Consider the following 21,201-nt stretch of genomic DNA (forward strand, 5'->3'; position numbering starts at 1 on the left):
AGTTGTCAAGAACATCAGGAAGAGGCATTATTGTCATTCCAATTCAGGCTTTTCCTGTTCAAAGATACAGTGTCCTTACTTACTAAGCCAAAGACTTGATCCAAAGGCCACCACCATGGCATACTCTAACATTGAAAAGCTCCATATTGCATGTACTATGGACATTTTGACTTCAGCTTCTCTTTCAGGGATGGTTGGCATATTTTTCTTTAACAATGCCTTCCTTGAGGGAGACTTTTTGGACTACAAATATAATATTTAAGACAAAAATAGAATAACTCTTTTCAGGGGAGCCCTGACTACCATTTTATCCGTTGACTCATCCACCTTGTTATCTCCTCAACAGTAACCTCCTTTCCTATTTTGTCAGCATTGATATCCATTTATCTGAACACATTAGATTTGAGTGTGAAACCCCCATCCCAAGCAAGCAAAGACTCAAAACTTAGCTTCCTACTTCATTTTCTAGGCAATGTCTGGCTGTAAGTCCTGTGCTGAGAAGTGCTGTTTGTCTTCAACTGCTGCTGAAGTCAATGGTAGCTAAAGAGGCTTAGCACCTTCAAAAGAGAGAATCTTGGCACCTCACAGGATCAGGCCTAAACCAGAAAATGGACATACTGTTGAGTAACATTGATTTTGACAGATTTTCACTCTATTTCACTCCATCACATAGACTTTCAGTTTCAGGAAAGGCTTGTATAACATTTATTTTCATACTTTGTCTTCAACAGAGAAGCCTTACTCTCTCTGCCTCTTATTCTCCCCAGAGAACACAGGAAAAAATGGTACCAAATATAACCAGTGTTTTGTGTGATATCCTAGCTACTGTATCACTCTGAAATAATCACTATTCCCCCTAAAAGGGAAGCACTGAGGAGAGCAAAAGATTATGTTCTCTCACAAGGATATTAAGAAATGTCAACAATCCAAATGTTTGCTCTCTTTCAGTTACTATTTATAAAATGTTATTTTCCTCTGATTACTTTTCTTCTAAAATAAAACTATAAATAATAAACTCCCTTAAGACTATTCTGTTTGCAAAAAGTAACAGAATGAAATACGATCTGGATGCAATATTAGTGCCCTTCACTGGAATACATTTCATCAGGATGAAATGCTGCAGCATTGTGTTTGCATACTTTGTTCATAATGGTTTTTGTTCTGTAAGAACAAAACATCACAGAATGTGTTTAGTCTTTCCTGGGTAATTGTACCTGGAGAAGTACTATAATCTTCATGCCTCAAGCGCAAGATTTCATTCAGAAACCTTTAAGTAAAAGCACACACTGTGTCAATGCTAAATTGGATGACTCAAGGACATAGAAAAGGATTTTTTCATACCTTTATAAGCATCTCCAGCTATTGGAGTATGAGAGTTTCCAAACTTGATTAAGAATGATTGTACCAGTGGTTAGTGTGCAGGCATCACACATCTTACAAGATAAGTTCTAGTGCCATCGCTTTATTAGGCGTGGTGGATCCCAGACAACAAACTAAGGTCCCCATCCTGCAAACACTTATGCATTAGCTTAACCATATGCACGTGAGTAGTTCCAACGCCTTGGAGGAACTATTCATGATTACATTTTTGCAAGATTAAGCCCTTAAGAATTTTCCTTCTTCATTGTGGCTTTATATTGAAATCCTTTAGGGGGTCATATGACTGAGAATTATTAGCATGTCAGAGAATGTTAAATCAGAAACAAAACTTTGAAAGCTTCAGATGCAGCAGCAAGAGACATCGCTTAAGTGAATGAGATTAAGATGGTAACAGAGTGTGGAGTCTAAGTTCACATCTGGTCTTGCTCCTTATTCAAGTCAATGTTAAAGTTCAATTGCTTTGAATGTGAGAAGGATCAGGCCCAGGGCATGCAATGTGAGGTCTTTTGCAACTCATGAGTCCCAGACAATTTCAAATTGACAGCATTAAACTTTTACATTAAAGCACATATCTAATTTTAAAAGGACTCCTGGCAACACACACTCATTTATCAGATTATGGGACTGAACCCTTAAGAAACACCAGAGAAAGTGTTGGATCAGGTTAGTTTCCTAGTTCTTAACCCATATACAAGCCTGCAAAAGTGGTGCATTTTTGCCAGGGACAAATACACAGACAGACAGGAGGAAAACCTCAGCAGAAAAAGAGTTTGGTTGGTTTATTCAGTGGCCTCGTTGTGCTTTAGGCTTTGAGTAAGGGAATGCAATGGAAGTCCTTGTACTAGCTTCTTGTTAGAATGCAGGGAAGGGCAATAAAATGGAGCAGATCCTGTTCTGGTCATACTCCACTTCACTCCCTGGATCTGTAGGTAACATTAGGCAGCACATGAAATCCAAACTGTAGTGTCCCAGTGTGGGGTTGTGACTACATATTACCTCTGTTTTTATTTGCTTTTTAAAATAGCTAACTACAGCATGTTTAAATGAAATGACCATATTGGTAAAGTGTCACTTTTCTATGGATTGTTTTTTTAAACTTGTCAGAGAAATAAGAGTTCAGGTTTTGTATGAACAACAATTCTAACCCCCTTAGCAACAACAATAAGCAGATATTGACTTTTTTCTGGGAACATCAAGATTTGTTGTTCCATAGCAAGTGACTTCAGAGGTCACTATCAAACTACGGCAGCCCACAAAACCTACTGCAAGAAGGAACAAACAAATAAACCCCAATAAAAATAACTTCAAATTAACTGTAAAATACTAGGATGCTATTAGACCCATTCCACCCAGAATACAACAGAGGTCACCATTAAAAAGTCAGCATTCAGGAACTGATACCACAGATTTATCATAGTTATGTCCTATACAAATCAGAGGTAAAAAGTGGTACAACAGGTATCTTGTTAGCAAATGCTGTCATTTTAATGATGACCACTATACATCAAAACCATGAAGGATTAAAAGCAATCAAATTTTTTATTGATTTTATGAATACAAATGGTCATCAACTGACCAGATTATAGCAACAACACTAAAGGACAAAATGCTGGATAGTTTAGGATGGAACTATCTTTAGTGTTCTATATACTGATATATTTAGATTTGGACACTGTGTAAACTGGTATTCCAGGTACCAGATATTCAGCAAAAGGTGGCTGTACTACTGAGTTGAACACAGAATTGATATACAAGGTATTGGGACAGATGCACAGAAAATGTGAAATAGATACACAGGGATTAGGAAACAGAACCAAAGATCAGTGATGGAATATTAAAGAAACTGGTAGACAGATCGTAACTTCCTGTGTAGACAAGCCCATAGTTAACACAGAGTAAGCTGGCATTTGACTGTAAAAACTCTTAATGCTCAGTAGGAATGTCCACACGGGGAGTTCGTAAGGGATAGCTATTGCACTTTAAATTTGCACCCGAGCTTACTTTCCACTAACTTCCTGAGTAGACATATAGGGTTACCAATTTTGGATGAATTCCTGGAGGTCTCATCACATGACATTATCTGTAATGAAAGACTAATCTTTAATTCTGAATACTCCAGGACAAGCCTGGAGGATTGGCAACCCTAAACCCATAGAGAAGTGCTTCACATTAGAGCTGGGCAGGAAGTGGTTTTCCTGTTCCATGAGAAGTTTTGTGATTTCTAACAGTTTCCCATTTCACACTGGACAAACCTGAGACCTTTAAGTTTTTCAATAAAAAGTGAGACGAGAAACCCCCACGCCAATAGCCTGTGGTCAGGTCTCTCACCTGGAATGTGGGAGATGCAAATTCAAATTCCTACTCTGCCTGATTCAGACCAGGGACTTGAAGCTGAACCACCCACATTCCAGATGACTGCCCTAATGAACAGAGTATTGCCTATTCTGTGTGGGAGGGAGGCTTAGCCTCTCTTGTTAGAGCTGTTCCACTTCATATAAATAGTTTTATATTCACTGGGCCAGAGACTGACTTTATAAGCTCCCTGGTTATGGCACTCATATGGGATGTAGATCCATGATATGGATCAGGTGGAGCAGAGATTTGAACCTAGGTCTCTCATTCCCCAGTAGAGTGATTTGATCACCAGGTTATTTCCAGGGTGCAGCTGTCTCACCTACACATCCATCACCTGAGAAACCTTTATTGACAAAAGTTTTGTTGAACCAGATGCATTCCTAAGAAAAAGTTTTGGTTTTGATGAACCAGCATTTTCCAGTGGAAAAACAGCTCTACTCTAAATCTCTGACTGAAGCTTTTGTACTGCATATACATCTCTACATAGTACTTCTAAGCCAAGGGGTACAAGATTTCACCACTACTTTTCAATACAACCATAAAACAGAATAAGTTCAATGGGATAAAAATAGGAAATGAGAAATAAAAAGGAGAAATAACTGATGAGGCCATATTATTAATAAATTACCCACACTGAACTCTTAAACTATGAATTATTAAAACGAATACATCTCCTTGTAAAGTGTTGTAAATACTGGATAATATATAAATAGATAACACTCCCCACCCTGGACTCCTTCCATATTCTAATTTTGAGAGGCGCTTCCAAATTGTGCAGGCAGTATTTTCAGGCTTACTCAGTAGTGTGTGCAAAGATGCTACACGGTTGCTCAGTCTGAGTATACAAATGCAGGGATCTGTATGCATGAATGCATGCAGCTGCATATATTGCAGGCACAATTATGGAGGCCTCTGTTTTAACAAAACTCTAATTCAACTACTGAGCATTTAATAATGCAAGAAAAATCACACAAAACAATGACCAAAAGTAAAATCCAAGCTATTTTTCCACGAATGATTCACTCCCTCAGACAAGTATTCTTCTGGCTTCAATATGTTTTTAAATATTTTTTTAAAACTACATAAATACAGTTATTGGCATTTCTGCACCAATAGATAGGTGAATGGATACTTAAATAAACACTAAAATTAACTTTCTGCTTTGTTGACTATGAAAAAATTTAATACTGCTAATTGATGTTTTCTGCCAGTTAAAATTACAATGGATTAACTAGTGAAACTGCTACATGATGCAAAGACCTGAGAAATCACATTAGTGAAAAGAGATGCAACAAAGTGTGCAGTGGTATAATAAATCACTTGCAGACTTAAATATGAAATTTATTCAATAGAGCTATGTAACCTTTCAGACTCTCTCCTGCATGAAATATAGAAATATAGAAATGTGTGAAAAACAAAAAAATGCTAAACCCGGAGAAAGAAAAAATTGGAGATTTGATACACATGCTATGACAATAACAATCAATAAAATTCTTTCAAAGAAAAACAAATTAAACAAAACATGAGTCCTAACTAACTAATCATCAAAGAATTTTCATTGTAGAATGCCTTGATAACCTCTGAAACACCACACACAATGCTGGCACATTTGTTTTATTTTCTCATTTTTTGCTGCGTGTATATTCAGTTTCCAAATCACTGATCATTCAGAAATGAAAATCAGCAGAACTCTCCAGTTGTATGAGTTCAAACATGAGATTAAAACTGGCCCTGGCAACCAGGTGGGGGGATGTGTGTGGATTCATACATCCCAGTTAAATGACAAGGGGTGGGGGAATGTCCCTGGAGTTTGATACTGTGTCTGTGTCATGCTTAGTTAACATAGCAGCTTATTTTGCTAGTGAGGGTGTAATAAGAGGCAATAATACCTATAAACAACAATGTATTTAAATAGTTGGAAACATCGTGCGTTATGATCTTGATTCAAGATTCCTGTTGTTTCATACTGAAATTAAAATAAACCTCATTAAGTAAAAAAAAAAAAAAAAAAAAAAAAAAAAAAAGGCAGTGAGGTGGAGGGAAAATAACCCTCTCTAGGCTTGTAAGCCTAAGGGACAGTTTAATGGAAAATATGGTGCATTTAAATGAGCTATTTTTATTCCAGTGCATGCAATCGCTCTCTCCTCTTCCTGCTGTGTTTCAGATACAAATCAAAATAAATGTCCAGTAATTAAATTAAGAGCTTAAACATGCTGTTTTTGTCTGTGTTCACATAGATTTGTTTTGCAAACTTCACACCTTTTTTATATCTGTATGTGAATTTTTTATATTTGTATATTTATATGTGATTTTAGCCCTCATGTACATGAGAAGAGTATATCAGTAAGGATACTATTACTTTCCCACGGTTCACACTTTCCCATGCAGCTCAATCCTGATCTGCTGCACTCCTTACTATTTCAGACATGGGCTTCTCTTGAGTAGAAGATTATTATACTGAGATTTCTTTGTTGGTGATTTTAAGATGTAGACAAATGTCTACTAGGGATTATGATGAGACCAGGATACTTAAATGGGATTTTATCCTAGATCTCTAGAGGCAGAAAGTTAATCCTGAAACCAAAGTCAATGACTATTATCAAACAAACAATCTCCAGATTTATTTATATACTGTGACGGGGAGAGTACAGATTGCTAAAACTGAAGAAATGTGTCCAAGCAGATGTCAAAGAAGGAGACAGAAGGGAAAAGGCATCAGATTTTAGTTAACTGTTCCCCGGTTCTACACTCAGATCTTCCATTTGCCACTGGGTTTCCAATTACCTTCCTACTTGGCTGCTAGCAAAAATCAAACAACCAGGTAATAAAAAGGTATTAAAATATTACTTGTAGACACAGTCTTTAGTAAAATGAAACTTGCTAAAGTCTTTTGATAAGATCATGTAATATTGATACATAGCTAGTGTCTATTCTTATTCCACGCCACCATTTCACCTCTCTTACTCTGACATGCAACTTGTGCATGCACCCCACCTCCCTGATTTTAGAGCAATTTCTTGATACTAGTGTGTTGTTCAGACCTCTTGTGCTTACAGAGACTTGAATTCCTCTAGTGACTTGGTATTTCCAGCCTTCCTCTTCATTGTGATCCCAAAAGGATGACAGTTAAATGTTGAATTTTTTTTTAAAGCAAGCTTGCAGAGCTTTCAACACCAGCATTCAAATCTCTGGTAAACGGTTGCTACCCTAGTCACCTGCATATGAAAAATATTGATGCTCAGGAAAATATTTTTTTAAGTGTAAGTAAAATATATGCAGCATTGTTGTAGCCATGTTGGTTGCAGGATATTAGAGAGACAAGGTGGGTGAGGTAATATCTATTATTGGACCAATTTCTCTTGGCAAGTGAGACAAGATTTTAAGTTTACACAGACCTGAAGAAGAGTTCTGTGTCATTTTATAAGTGTTCTAGACTCAGAAGGGAGTTACACATTTCATAAGGTATTGACTTCCTGGTGCCAGCAATGGTAAAGAGAAGATACAATGTCATGCTGGTTACTTCTTGTGTCCTAAGCATCTAATAATGCTAGCAAAAGCATGTATTAGCCATAGTAGATAACAATCAGTATTGTGTAACTCAAGATTAGGGGTAGCTTTCACAATGTGGCTCTAACTAATTTGTTCCTCACTTTACTAGTCTTTGAAGCGGGACGTTAATACTGATCTAATCTCAGAAGATTGTTATAAGACTTTATTATCAGTATGTAATAAGTTAAGGTCAACACAATAAAAAGATATACTGGAAACATCTATTGGTATTATTAACGTTGAGCCTTTCTGATGGATTAGATTTGTCTCCTGTGGATTACTGAGTCACTGATTTACAAAACATATTGGAAGAGGGCAGCAACAGCTCTGCTAAGTATGTAGTTTTGCTACACTGAATACAAACAGAGTATTAGGTTAAACTAATACATCAGATTTCTAGAAGAGATGTTAAATATTATGAAATTATTTGAATTGTGTACAGGTGCATTTATCTGAAGGGACAGAACTTCTGAAAATTGCAGGAAGCTGTCTCCATGGTGACTGACTGAAAAAACGCACACAGAATTACACAGTAACTCCTAGTTTTATATTTTATATACATAATTAAATAAATGATACTTCACTGACTGATAGCACAAGTTATCTCCAGGAAATGCTCTTTACTGCCTTTTAAAAACAGAGAATTTTGTTTAAGAAATTAAATAAAAAATATCTGAGAGCAGAATCAAGAGTTAAGCTGTATTAGCTTGAGGTTCATATTACTTAACATTTTTTAAAAGATCTCTTTAGCACCATGGTACTGTACACTCCTATTCATAACTGGAGTTTTGTCTGAGTAAAGAACACAGGATCAAGCTCATAGTTATCTACTTTCAGGTCCTGGAAATCACATATTTTGGAATTGGTACCAAATCCATTGTTAGCTTTTCTGAAACTATTGCTTCTAAAAGTTGGTACCAAATTACACTGTGACAAATCAGTGAGAAGTGAGTATAATAATTTGTATGGCACTTTCGGGTACTAGACAACTTAATACTCCAACCTCTTTCCATGTCTCATAAACACCATTCATAGCTGAAAGTGTTTAAATGTACAGTAAATACAGCAAGAACGTTTTATAATAAGGTACAGAGCTGGTTGTAAAATTTGAACAATCACTTAATGAAGTTTTAATGAGATATATTGTACTAAATGTATTTGATTCAGAATAAAAAAGAGCTTGCTGAAAACCTCTATCAAATGCTTTGCCTCCTAGATTTTGATTAGATGGCTATTCTTTCTCTGCCCTTAAATACACAGCTGGTGATCTGGCTTTTCTCTAGCACAAAACAGACTTTATATTGACCATAGTATGTTTTAATGAATATGTTTCATGTATACCTGTGGAGTAAGGTGGATATGGCTGTTGGAAAGTTGATTTGGGCCACATGTGAGTCAGTGAACCCTATTTCTTCTTTACAGCTTCTGTCTGCATAATATTCATATTCCTTGGAGTTTGATTTTTAGGTTGAGTTTAATCAAAAATTAGACAGAGCGAGACCACAGCCCTGAAGTTTAGATTCAGGAGTCAAGCTTCTCCAAATGCTCAAAAAGTGGACTGTAATTATGGACTTCAGTAGGAGTTGCAGCTCAGCACTTTTGAAGACGAAACTGTAGCTCTCTCCAGGTACGCCGGCACACAAACATGGAAGCATGCAAAATATGTGGGTAGTTTTCAGGCAGCACTGGTAACTAATTTGTTCCTTTTTTTACTAGTCTTTACGATGGGATATTAATACTGATCTAGTTTCAAAAGATTTTTATATGACTTTCCTAATATTCGTAAATTGCTTTTGAATCCTCAAATGAAAACACAAAGAAAAGTATTTTTCATTGACTACATAGCCATTTCCAGCAGCCTGACTCTTACTTCATCATGGAAATATTAATAGAAAATCTTTGATGTGAGCCTCAGCCAGAAATGGATGTATAAAATCCTTAGAGCAAACCTTTGACTGTATTGAGAACCCTCAAGCATCTTAAATAGTACTGTAGCTAAAATGGGAAGTACACAGCACACTAGATCTTTTTTTGTCTGCAAACCCACATGAATCTTTTGAAAAAACAAATATCTCTAAATGATTATCAAACAAACCACACTTCATTATGAAGGGCTGTAACCCTTAAAGCTCTTTTGCATTTGGTATTAGCCACGTCCAGTGCATGCATGCATGTATCTCCTAAAGGACTTTAACTGAAGAACATTTTTTTCTGATTGCATCAAAGAAAGGGAGTAAATAAAAAAGCAGCAGAAAACATTACTCATAATAGTGTTGTATAATCATGCAATTAGAACACCTAACAATTAATAGATAAAGATTAATCTATCATAATCAAACTTTATATTCAAACAAAGGATTTGTGCATTGAAAGACTAGAATCACTGAAAGCCTTCAGGCCTGCGGAAAATTGTACACTGAACATTTGAATCAAGATCTCTCATCCATGACATAATAGCTTGTTGCTGTGCACTAAGGACAATAAGCTATCTCATAAGTAAAATGAATATGAATATTTATCTATCTATATCTTAAACACACTACTGCCAGTATAAAAAGCCATGAAACATATCTGCCCGTCAAACAAATGACCTGTCAATACCCAAAAGATTTTAAACAGGAATCTTTTAGCCTGATACAAAAAACAAATTTTCCTATTATTCTAAGGTCTTTGTCTTGGTTATTTATATAAGCTTACAAAAAATCAGACAGATGGGGAAAAATATCTTCTATATTTTCTCATCCTTCACAGAAAGAAGCTTCACATAAACATGGATATACTTACTTACAGAAGCACAATAGAAATGTTTGCACTAAAACAAAAAGTCGATTTACTGAGTATCAATAAGTGATCCACACTATTAATGTCAAGGAAATTATGCTCCCAAACAATTAATTTCTAGAAGTATATTTGTTAAATTATGGGAATACCTTCAAAAAAACAATTTTGAAGTGAAGACATTACAGTAAATGGCAGGTCTTGATGTTAAAATTTTTAATGATAAAACCCCAAGAGAAATAGTTAGCCATAAAAATCTGAGATAGTCATCAATTAAAGGAAAGGCTCTGAAATGCTACCAGCATAATTTCTTAGACCTGTACTGAGTCACTCTTAATTTAAGAGGCGGGATTAGAATCAGGCACCATGAGGTCTCTGTGCAGGTCACAGAGAATGTGCTGGATGATAATGAATATATTTTATCAAACTTTAAATACACCAGAATAGTATTTTCATACATTACTCAAATTTTCTATACCAATCATAGGATAGTCCTAGAGTACCACTTATATTCAGGTAAATTTATTATGCAAGACAAATTTTTAAGGGTTACCACGTGTGTAGATATCCCCGTGGTCATCATTAAAAATGTGTCTGCAGTGTATAATGGTACATATATTATGTGTTACTGATCTGTTGTCCATGAGTAGGGCTCCTAGGCACAATGGTAATACAAATAACAAACACTGCCACCTCATGTACTATTCACGTGCAAGCATTTATTACAAGAAACAATGACTTTGGGGCTGTGACACTCCATATTCTTCATTGAAATATTGTTATGATATGAATATGGCATAACTAAGATATATTTATGCAAGATGGGTCATGTAAGGTATCATTGGAAAGGTTATAATTTGCTGAATGTGATTATCCAATGTGTATACATGTATCATTTCTGTATCTGAAGTTAGGAAGACTGACTGTGTACAACTATGTGTACTTGGGGGAATGCCCAGCAGACAGTAGGCAATCAGCCTGAATGAGCCATTTAAGGAGGACAATAGAAGTTTGAAGATACTAATTTCCCACCTTCCTGAGGAGCTTCCTAGAATGCTGCTTTGACATTGAAGGGTCATGCGATGATGTCACTGGTACAAAGTACCACCTTAGACACAGTTGATATTTTTCCACTGGAAACAAAGGATTCCTGCCTTATGTAAATCCTACTTAAGGCTGGGGAAGGGAGTCAATGAGCGCTCTTCTCCATTGCCTCCCCGCCCAAGGAAGAAGACTGCTGAAAGCACCTGAAGAGACAAAGGAACTACACTGGGGAAAGACAAGGGCTGAGTCCAGGCTGAGACAAGTCTGTAAAGAGCAATAACCGGAACTCTAAGCTGCAGAAACTCTGCAACCTGCCTACATTTAGAATTAAGCTTAGGTTGTGTGTTTTGTTTTATTTACCCTATAATCTGCTTTGTTCTGTTTGCTATCCCTTATAATCACTTAAAATTTACCTTTTTTCTACTTACTAGGCCTTTTTCTCATCTCACTTCCACTGATTTACCAGAGGTATAACTCCACTGACTTCATTACAATTATTCCTCCTTTATACCACATGAAAAGATAGTCAGTATTTTTACTCCTAGAGCTGACGATAACTTTTCCTTTTCAGAATGCATAAAAAACCTAGTCGTGGATGATGTATTGTATGTCAAATTTCAGCCCAGAGTGAGGCCTTGTTCTTTTGGGGATGAATGAGGAACACACATGCATCTGAGGAAGTGGGTATTCACCCACGAAAGCTCATGCTCCAAAACGTCTGTTAGTCTATAAGGTGCCACAGGATTCTTTGCTGCTTTTACTAAAAGATGGAGGCTTACAAAAAGCATTGTTGACACTTAATGAAATTATTAGGACTATTACAGCAGCATTAAAAATATCAAGCTATTGTTTCAGAAATTTACACAAATTTTGCATCTGTAGGAAAGCTATGCATTGTAATTATCAAAATGACATTTAAAAAAATTGTGATTATCTATGCTGCTCCTATTCTATGGATAAATATTAGACTTCAGTTGTTAAATAAACATAATGCATTATCAGCATCATCGAAGGAGAATCATAATCTATTGTCAATATCATCAAGTAGACAAGTCAACATCACACCAATCAGTGGATTTAACCGAATACCAGGGTAAATAAACAATAGTTACCACCGCAGCACATAACCATCCAAGGCAATGTCTCAAAGCTGCTCCTAGCAAATGGTCCTGAAAACTTCCACTGATGCCCCATGTATTAATATGAATACTGGATGATGTACAGGCAGGGAAATAAAGAGGACTATCAAAAAGGGAAACTTTAAGTAGTATGAGCCAAATACTGCCTTTGATTACACCACTGGGGTTACCTGAGTATAACTGGGAGCAGAATTTTGTAATTTTTGATATTGAAATGGAAGCAACTCTCCCATTTGGAGCCAAACTTTGTTCTTATTTGTACCAGTTTAGTTCCAGAACATTTCTATTGAATTCAATGGAAGTTTTAAAATAGTCTTGATTTACATTGCAGTAATTGAGAGAAGAATTTGGCCCTTACATAAAATGAAGATGCAATGGTTGAAAGGTCAGATATGGAATAACTGATGCCTATAAGACATGAATTAAGTACCTGTGGCTATACCTCTCCTTTTTCTTATCATTATCTAGTGTATAGGCCTTTAAAAATACTCATATATAATAACAGGCTGGTAGGAGCAAAGGAAGAAATTTAACTTTTTCTTCAACCCTTCCTGAACCTACCCTTTCTAAACCCTCCAGATATTACAGAATGAAAACAAATTAGGATCATTTCAATTGACTGTACAGACATATATTCTACACATGCCTTAAATTCATGGACTGGTGTTTCTTCTGTCTATGTCACCCCTAGTTCTATCTGCCATCGAATGTAGTAATGCAACACTGTGTGACAACATAGCAATGAAGTGTCAAGCACAGGAATTTCAAAAAGATGTATTATCAACAATAAAGAATTAAAGGGTATCAGACCTTTGCATGATGAATTAGGTCAGAGCTTTTAATACTAAATTGCCCAGTGTTGCCTTTGGTGTACTGGCAGTCCTCGACTTTACAATGTTTGACTTATGATGAACGGCCCTTACAATGTTTCTGAATTGACACCCTGATTCGACTTATGACAATTAGTGCCGACTTTACGATGCTTGGTCCCGCAATGGAGAGTATTGAGGTTCCGAGTAACAACATTTCGACTTACGATGCCATTTTCAGGAACCAATTGTGTTGTAAGTCTGAGGACTGCCTGTATTTGGAGAATATAAATCTAACATTATAAAAAAAATGGATATTAAAGAACTTTAAAAAATGTTAATTATACTCATAATTTTCAGCACCAAAAAGTCAAAGAATCTCTTAAAGGGTTGCATTCTACAAAGCAGGAGATTGTTTAGCAATACAGATTATCACTCACAGTACTGGCATCAGTTATTTATACCCTGTGGCTACTTCAACTGTAAAACTCTCTAACACAGGCAACAAAACCTCCAGTGTATGTTAGACTCATAATACAGACATGGACCCCTTGGAATTAACATGCCTCACATGAAAGCATTTAGTGCTCAGCAAATAATTTCTGAATGTCACTGTTCCTGGATTTTTTTAAGCTACTTTCTGCTCCTTTGACAGATGTGTTATGCTGCATTTCATTACTTTCTCGCCTTACCTCATTCTTCTTTTGCTTTAGATAAGTGATGAGTCTTTCGGGAAAGATTAAGAAGTGGAAGGCAAAGCAATGGCCCAAACAGGGTTTTAATTGGAACCTTGAATCCTGTGCAAAATATAAGAAATTAAACCATTAATAATATGATTTTACCAGCAGACACAGTATGTTTCATATGTCTCAGAGAGTTCTTACTATATTTCTTTATATCAAATTCGTGCAGGTAGGATCATGTGTTGTAAATCCCATTAGCCAAATCACAATAAATAATAAAATTCTAGACTTCATATTGCGAGATTTCACTGAAGTAAACTATGAGCCTGGTCTTACATGCCCATACTCCTGTGTTCAGTCTTGACATCAGAAGAATTAGTTTTGTGTAAGCATCTACCTAATTGTGTGTTAAAGCACTTTAGTATCTTTTCTTTTGTAAAAAAACCCTAAAAATCTTAGCACTATTATCCAATATTAATTCTTTTCTTTTGTTGTTACAATACATTCCTGGCCTAATGAATTCTTCAGAGAGTCCAACCATTGTGTTGCAATATGATCCAAATTAAACCAAGTAAAATGCTAAACAATTCAAGTTTCTGCAGGACAGAACACATGGAAAGAAATTTCATTTCTCAGGAGGCCAGTGAAAACTCTAAACACAAACCCCTCCATAAAAGAAAGTCAGTAGTCAGAGGTTATAAATTGCAGTGTTGGGCAGATAGCAACAACACAGCCAACAAAATAACCCAGACCCAACATGATATATCACATTTTTGCTTGTTTCTAAACTGTCCAACAACAGGTTTTCTTGGAATTATGATTTTATTATGACATATCCTCTACAGTAATGACCAGACATCTAATAGAACAGAATGTCTATAAACCCTCTCCGAACATTGTACTTCATTTTAAAGAGATTGTAAGCCCTTGTCAGCAGGTGTACATTAGCTCCGTTCCACTGACTTCAAAGGATTGGGCCTGTAGAACTAAACTTTTCCTTTCCTTAGAGCTCAAGATATTAAGGGGAAAATGTTTATTTCCTAGCATGCTTGCTAATATTGCATAATAAATATACACATTGCATAAGTAGCTGGTTTGAGATTAAAAACCAATATTTTTGTACTGGTAGCTTGAAATACGTTAGGCCATTTGTATCCAAAAAACATTCTGTGTTAGGTGACTGGTTATCATGTGTATGTGTGATGCCATTCAGTGAATTGTATGTACAAAAAGGCTCATATCAAAGGTGGCATTTAAATTGCTAAAAGACAGTATAGTTATAAAAACTCTCTTTTAATAGTTATAGTCTGGGTGGGTAATGTTTTTATTTTTTATTGTCTGTCATTTGAGGACTGCCAGCTGATGTGAAGGGATGCAGGCTAACCTGATGCTCCTGATGTAATCTAAGTGATTGTATGTGATGGCGGAGTTTTTCTGGATAGGTGTGTTTTATTTAATGTAAATAAATTAAAAACTAAGTGACAGATGGTGATGAATATAAGATGCTTTTTACATTCTCAAGTAGATACTACACTTTTCTTAACCTAATACATGATGTCCTCACTATCCACCCACATATTTTTCTATTAAATTCTTCTGACTTGGCAATATGCTATTCAAACCTCTAACTGTGACACGTGCATTTCTCTCCTGGTAAGACAACTCTTTACTGGCTGAAAGCATGTCATGTCCTTGGGTCTCAGCATAGCAGACCAAAAAACAAAAACAAAACATATACTCTAGTTCTAAGCAGCTCCAACCTTGCTTCTTTGGTATTAGGAGGTATAGAAAATAGAACCCTTTCCCCTGAAATCAAGTGACACTATCTGTAATAGAGCCAGGTGAAGCAGATATAGCACAATACTGAGAATCATCACAGAAGAGGGACAGGGTTAGGTGTAGGGAGGAGGCAAACCCTGAAATTGGGTGACAACCTTCTTGAATGACTTCTAGGACCCACTGGGCAGTCATAGTTCTAGCCCAACCAGCCTCGAAAAGCAAGAAAGTACCCACCAAAAGGAGGGGAAGGCAAAGTAGAGATCCTTGCTGATTAGTCCAGAATCCTCATACGGAGGATCAAATTTGCTGTCTCTGTCTAGGTCCAGACTGCAGTATCATGGTTAAAGAAGAACACTTTTTCAATAGTGTGATTTCTTTTTGAGGGAGTTAGATTTTTAATTGTAAAAATAAGAGGAATGTCTTTGTCTTAACTGTTTGAGGTTGTAATTGTTTCCTGCTATATGATAGTTTACTCTACCATAAACAGACAGATTATTAGTCAATCCCTGCCCTGAAGAGATTACAATCTAAATAGACTATACAGACACAGGGTTGTGGTGGCTTATAACACATGAGCAGAATGAATAACGAGCAATGTTTCTTCTCACACATGAAATGAACAGACTACTGGTCACATTGGGAAGTGACAGAGCAATCATGCATCATCAGAAGAGTCTTAGGGGAAAATCCTCTCCTCAGAATACTGAGCTTTATAGGACTCTGGGGGCAGAGGAGTGACTTTGAGCAGAAGTTCTTCTGGATTAGGACAGGCTGGCTCAGGGGAAAACAAATGATCATCCCATGGCGTTGTCTTCAAAGCAAAAAAGGTGCATTTCTACCATGATCTAAACAACACAAGTGCACTAGCTTAGTGGAAACAAGGCATTGTAGTTTTACCAAGAGGCAAATTAGGCAATGGCAGCCATGGTCAGTGGTATAACATTGACTTCACTTAACTATTTCTCAGTAAAAATTCACAGTTTACACCATACAGGTTCCCGTTCCTTTAAACTCAAGAACTGCGTGATCTCAGAACATACTTTCAGGGAGTGTGTGGCCTCATCAGGCACTGTGCTGCTCCCACCGGGTTATAATGTTAACTAACTGACTTCATTAGTCAAGTCAATTTGGCAGGTACATGAAGATTATCCTGAAATAATCACTCTACTTTTATGGAGGCAGGTACCATACATTCCGATAGTCTCATTCCTTCCCTGATATGTTCAGACAGTAAATTAAAACAGCTCACCTAAAAATAAAAGTCAGCTACATACAGTATTCACCGTTCATTTTTAATTAGATGAAACCCCTGAGTCTTGTCATAAACTCATTTACAGACTCTCCATCTGCTCAGAGATCACTTCAAATACGAATTAAAAATATTTTAAAAAGATCTCTTTGACAAAAACCACAGTATTACTGTGTCTAACAATCTTTTGGTAGAGCAACGTACGTGCAGTACTTTTCAGTTTGAACAAATACCACCCCATTCACTCCATTCTTATTGTTATTATCATCAATTTCCTACCATTCTAGTGCTTTTGCATCAGAGCTCACAATCCTGTTAGGGTTTTAAAAATAAATTATTCTAGCCATTTATCAAATTTGGTCCAGCATATACTGTCAATTAAAAGCTTTTAGCTAAATTACAGTAGGCCAAATGTAGGGATTCCAGTGTCCCTTCGATACTCTGGCATAACTCTGATGCTAACAGATATGCATATGCATCAAGGGAGACTATATCCCATAGTATGAAAAATATATCTAAATGTAACAATCAATGCAAGCTCTCATTTCATTCAAAGAGGTCTTCAATAGTTGCTCCACACAGGTATATGAAGGCAGAGTTTGGCTCATAGCAGGCAACCAATGTATATCTAAATAAAAGTAGAACATTTAGTACAATTTTCAGAATGAAATAAATATGCCATCAAATTGGAAAACTACTCGGTGTTGCACAGTGTTACAGTGTCAGTTAATTTGGTTGGGTGGCAGGTGTACAAACCCTGCATGAGTCACAATGGGCTGCTGGGAACACAATCAGCTGCACCCTGCAACAGCTGAAGCAGGTGTCAGGCTTTGAGGCGGGGCGGGGGGGGGAGGGGGCTAAAAAGAGATAGCCCATCTCAGCTGCTTCCTGGCTGGGAGGGAGGGAGTGCAGACCTTTACATCTCAGTGTAGGAAGAAGGCTGTCTGGAGCCAGGAACCAGGGAAGAGTGTTGCACATCAAGGCCTCCTTGAGAAAAGGGAATAGTTTAAGTTTCTTCATCTTTGTCACCGTGCTTCAGTGGGCCACAGATGAGGATGCTCAAATTCAGGACAAATTGCTGAGAAATAGGGCAGACACACCCCAGACTGGTGGTTATTCTTCCATAAAATATACCAAGCCAGTAACAAAAGTAAACTTCTGTCTTACCACACTGGTTAACAAGACATCCAAACTGCAGTCTCTTTAGGCATCCCAGCCCTTATTTCACCACCCAGACAGGCCTTTATGATAAATGATTATTTAAAACCTGTTTAATTAAACAAAGGGTCCTTCTAATACCAATAGATCATCCACGAAGCCAGAGCAATATATAATTCAGATCTTACTCAATAATCATGCTGTTGCCAATCCTTTAGTATCTAATAGCTAAAAGTTTATTTATAAAGGAAAAGGGGAGACAGTTATAATGACCAAGGAAAACAAACACATACACTCATTGAAAACTTCTTGTATGAGGTTTGAAACAGTGATGGAATAAACTACTGGCATGTAAAGTCTCTGGTAACTTCCAAAAGATTGGAAAATCCTCAATCCATTGATTGGAATGCTCCTTTTAGTATCAGTCCATAGTCTAGAAATCAGAGCAGGAGATGCTTCTAGAATCTTGATCCACATGAAGGGGATGCTCTCAGTCTTAGTTTATGGAAAATTACAGGCACAAGGTGGAGTCCAGGGTCACATGTGTTAGTCACATGCCCTTGCATGATTTGATGACTCATGGGACCAGCCATTTCCCACGTTTAGGCTACAATAATGATATAAATGGTCATGTTGCAATCATATAGCCTCACAGTGTTGATTTGGATTTTGAGGCTAGAAGTACAAGTGAACTTAGCTGGAGGTCTCAATCACCTCAACCCAGATGGTGTTGGAGGCTAGGTGGAGCAGCAGAAGACCAGGAAGGAAACAGGCAGAGCTGCTGCTGCACCATGCCATCAGGTAGAACAGTGTGCAGCCACAGGGTGAAATCCTTGGCCCAGAGGAGTTTTGCCTTGGTCTTCAATGGAGTCAGGATTTCAGTTTCCTTAACTGAATATACTTATGGTAGGATTTTCAAAACGTCCCAAAATGATACATATAAAATTTGCTGATAACTCCAAGCTGGGAGGGATTGCTAGCACTTTGGAGGACAGGACTAGAGTTAAATATGATCTTGATAAATTGCAGAATTGGTATGAAATCAATAACATGAAACTAAAAGACAAATGCAAAGTATTGCACTCAGGAGTAAAAAAAAATCCAGTATAAAATGGGGAACAACTGATTAGGCAGCAGTACTGCAGAACAGTATCTGCAGGATTCTGTTGATCACAAATTGAGTATGAGTCAACAATGTGATGCTGTTGGAAAAAAGGCAGATATTTTGGGTGGTATTAACAGAAGTATTGTATGCAAAACATAGGAGGGAATTGTCTCACTATCTGGCACTGGTAAGCCCTCAGATGAAGTATTGTATTTAGTTCTGGGCACCACACTTTCAGATAAAATGTAGAAAAATTGGAGAGAGTCAAGAGAAGAGCAACAAAAAGGTTTTAGAAAACCAGGGCCGGCTCCAGCTTTTTTGCTGCCCCAAGCGGTGAAGAAGGAAAAACAAACAAAACAAACAAAAAAAATAAAGCCGCGATCGCAATCTGTGGCAATTCGGCAGCCAGTCCTTCCCTCCGAGAGGGACTGAGGGATCCGTCACTAAAGATCTGGATGTGCCACCCCCTTTCCATTGGCCACCCCAAGCACTTGCTTCCTGCGCTGGTGCCTGGAGCCGGCCCTGCAGAAACTTGACCTAGGAAAAGATTGGAAGAACTGGGCATGTTTAGTCAAGGAAAGACTAAGGCCACGTCCAGACTAGGAATTAAAATCGATTTTAGATACGCAACTTCAGCTACGTGAATAACGTAGCTGAAGTCGAATTTCTAAAATCGAGGTACTCACCAGTCTGGACGGCGCGGCATCGATGTCCGCGGCTCTCCGTGTCGATTCCGGAACTCCGTTCGGATTGATGGAGTTCCGGAATCGATGTAAGCGCGCTCGGGGATCGATACACCGCGTCCAGACTAGACGCGATATATCGATCCCCGAGCAATCGATTTTAACCCGCCGATGCCGCGGGTTAGTCTGGACGAGGGCTAAGTAGAGGACTTGATATGTGTAAAAGGCTGCTTAAAAAGGACAGTGATCAATTGTTCCCCATGCCCACTCCATGCGGGACAAGAAGGAATTGACTTAGTTTGCAACACAGGAGATTTAGGTTACATATTAGGAAAAACTTTTTAACAATAAGGATAGTTAATCACTGGAACAAGGTTATCATGGGAGGTTATGGAATCCCCATCACTGGAAGCTTTTAAGAACAGGTTAAACAAACACCTGCCAGTGATGATACGCCTCACTGCAGGGGGATGGACTACAGTACCTCTTGAGGTCCCTTCCAGCTCTACATTCCTATGATTATAGAATATAAAGTTCTACTGAATGTCAGTGGAAATTGTGCATTAAGTCATTTAGACTCTTGAAAATCCCACCCTTTAGGACCCAAACCTGTTCTCACTGAAATCACTAGAATGAATCAATCTCTAAATCCTTGGTCTATGGAGTCTGGATTATTCCAGTGCTAAGTGTTAATGCAAATACAGTTGGTATCAAGAGCTCTGGATCACTAATATCAAGATAGTGAGAATGGATGATTCCCTGTGGCTTCTCAGTAGTAATTATGTGATAAGGTTTTGATTTGGATTAAAAGGTCCCAGCTGTTTTACCTTATCACTAAAAATAATCTCACTGGATAAGAAATATTACAATAGAATATTTTTTACTACTCATTCTCAGGCTGATGTTTACAGTTCCTATCAGGCAAGTTCCAATTTCCATTTAGCAATTGCTGGATTTAAAAAAAAAATAGATTTGTTTAAAAAAAAGAACCAGAAAAAATAAAGAAAAAAATAGAAGACTTGTTGGACTCTTCCTTTTTTATGCTTATCTTTTAAATTAACTATAATGGTAATTTCATATTAATAATAAGCTCATTAGTAAAAGACTAAAGCAATTAGAGATGGTCTCTTTGTCTTTATCAAGCATGACTGTCAACTGAGACTATTTAGAATGGTTCAGATTACATTCTCTAGTGTGGAAAGTATCATTTTGACAAGCCAAAATATTCATTGCTTCCTGACAGAAATGAAAGCTTTGAGCCATGCTTTTTTTTCCAACTAAGAAAAGCTCTTCAGAGACAGAAAAGTAAACACTAACAAAGCAATTATCCCCTCTAAAAGCATTTTTGTGCCTTAGGTCTTGCTGTTCGCTGTAGGTTTCCTCTTCTCTCAGGCTTCCTCTGCTCCAGTAATGTGCTCTCTTCAATGTACTTCTGCACATTCTGGTCTGATTATCCAAGACTCAGGAACCCTCTTTCACTCCAGGTGAGA

The 21,201-nt window shown here is 37.3% G+C and overlaps 1 protein-coding gene across 7 annotated transcripts in view; it reads right to left on the bottom strand.

Moving 5' to 3' along the window:
• The window catches only part of TENM1 (teneurin transmembrane protein 1), a 1,412,425-nt gene that overhangs the window by 817,362 nt on the left and 573,862 nt on the right, over nucleotides 1-21,201 (bottom strand). For all 7 annotated transcript variants that reach the window (XM_050964456.1, XM_050964455.1, XM_050964457.1 and 4 more), the window contains exon 4: nucleotides 13,747-13,851. The gene's annotated coding sequence lies outside the window, so the exon portion shown is untranslated. The remainder of the gene's footprint in view (nucleotides 1-13,746; nucleotides 13,852-21,201) is intronic.

Source organism: Gopherus flavomarginatus, chromosome 8, assembly GCF_025201925.1.
Source record: "Gopherus flavomarginatus isolate rGopFla2 chromosome 8, rGopFla2.mat.asm, whole genome shotgun sequence".
Lineage (NCBI taxonomy): Eukaryota > Metazoa > Chordata > Testudines > Testudinidae > Gopherus > Gopherus flavomarginatus.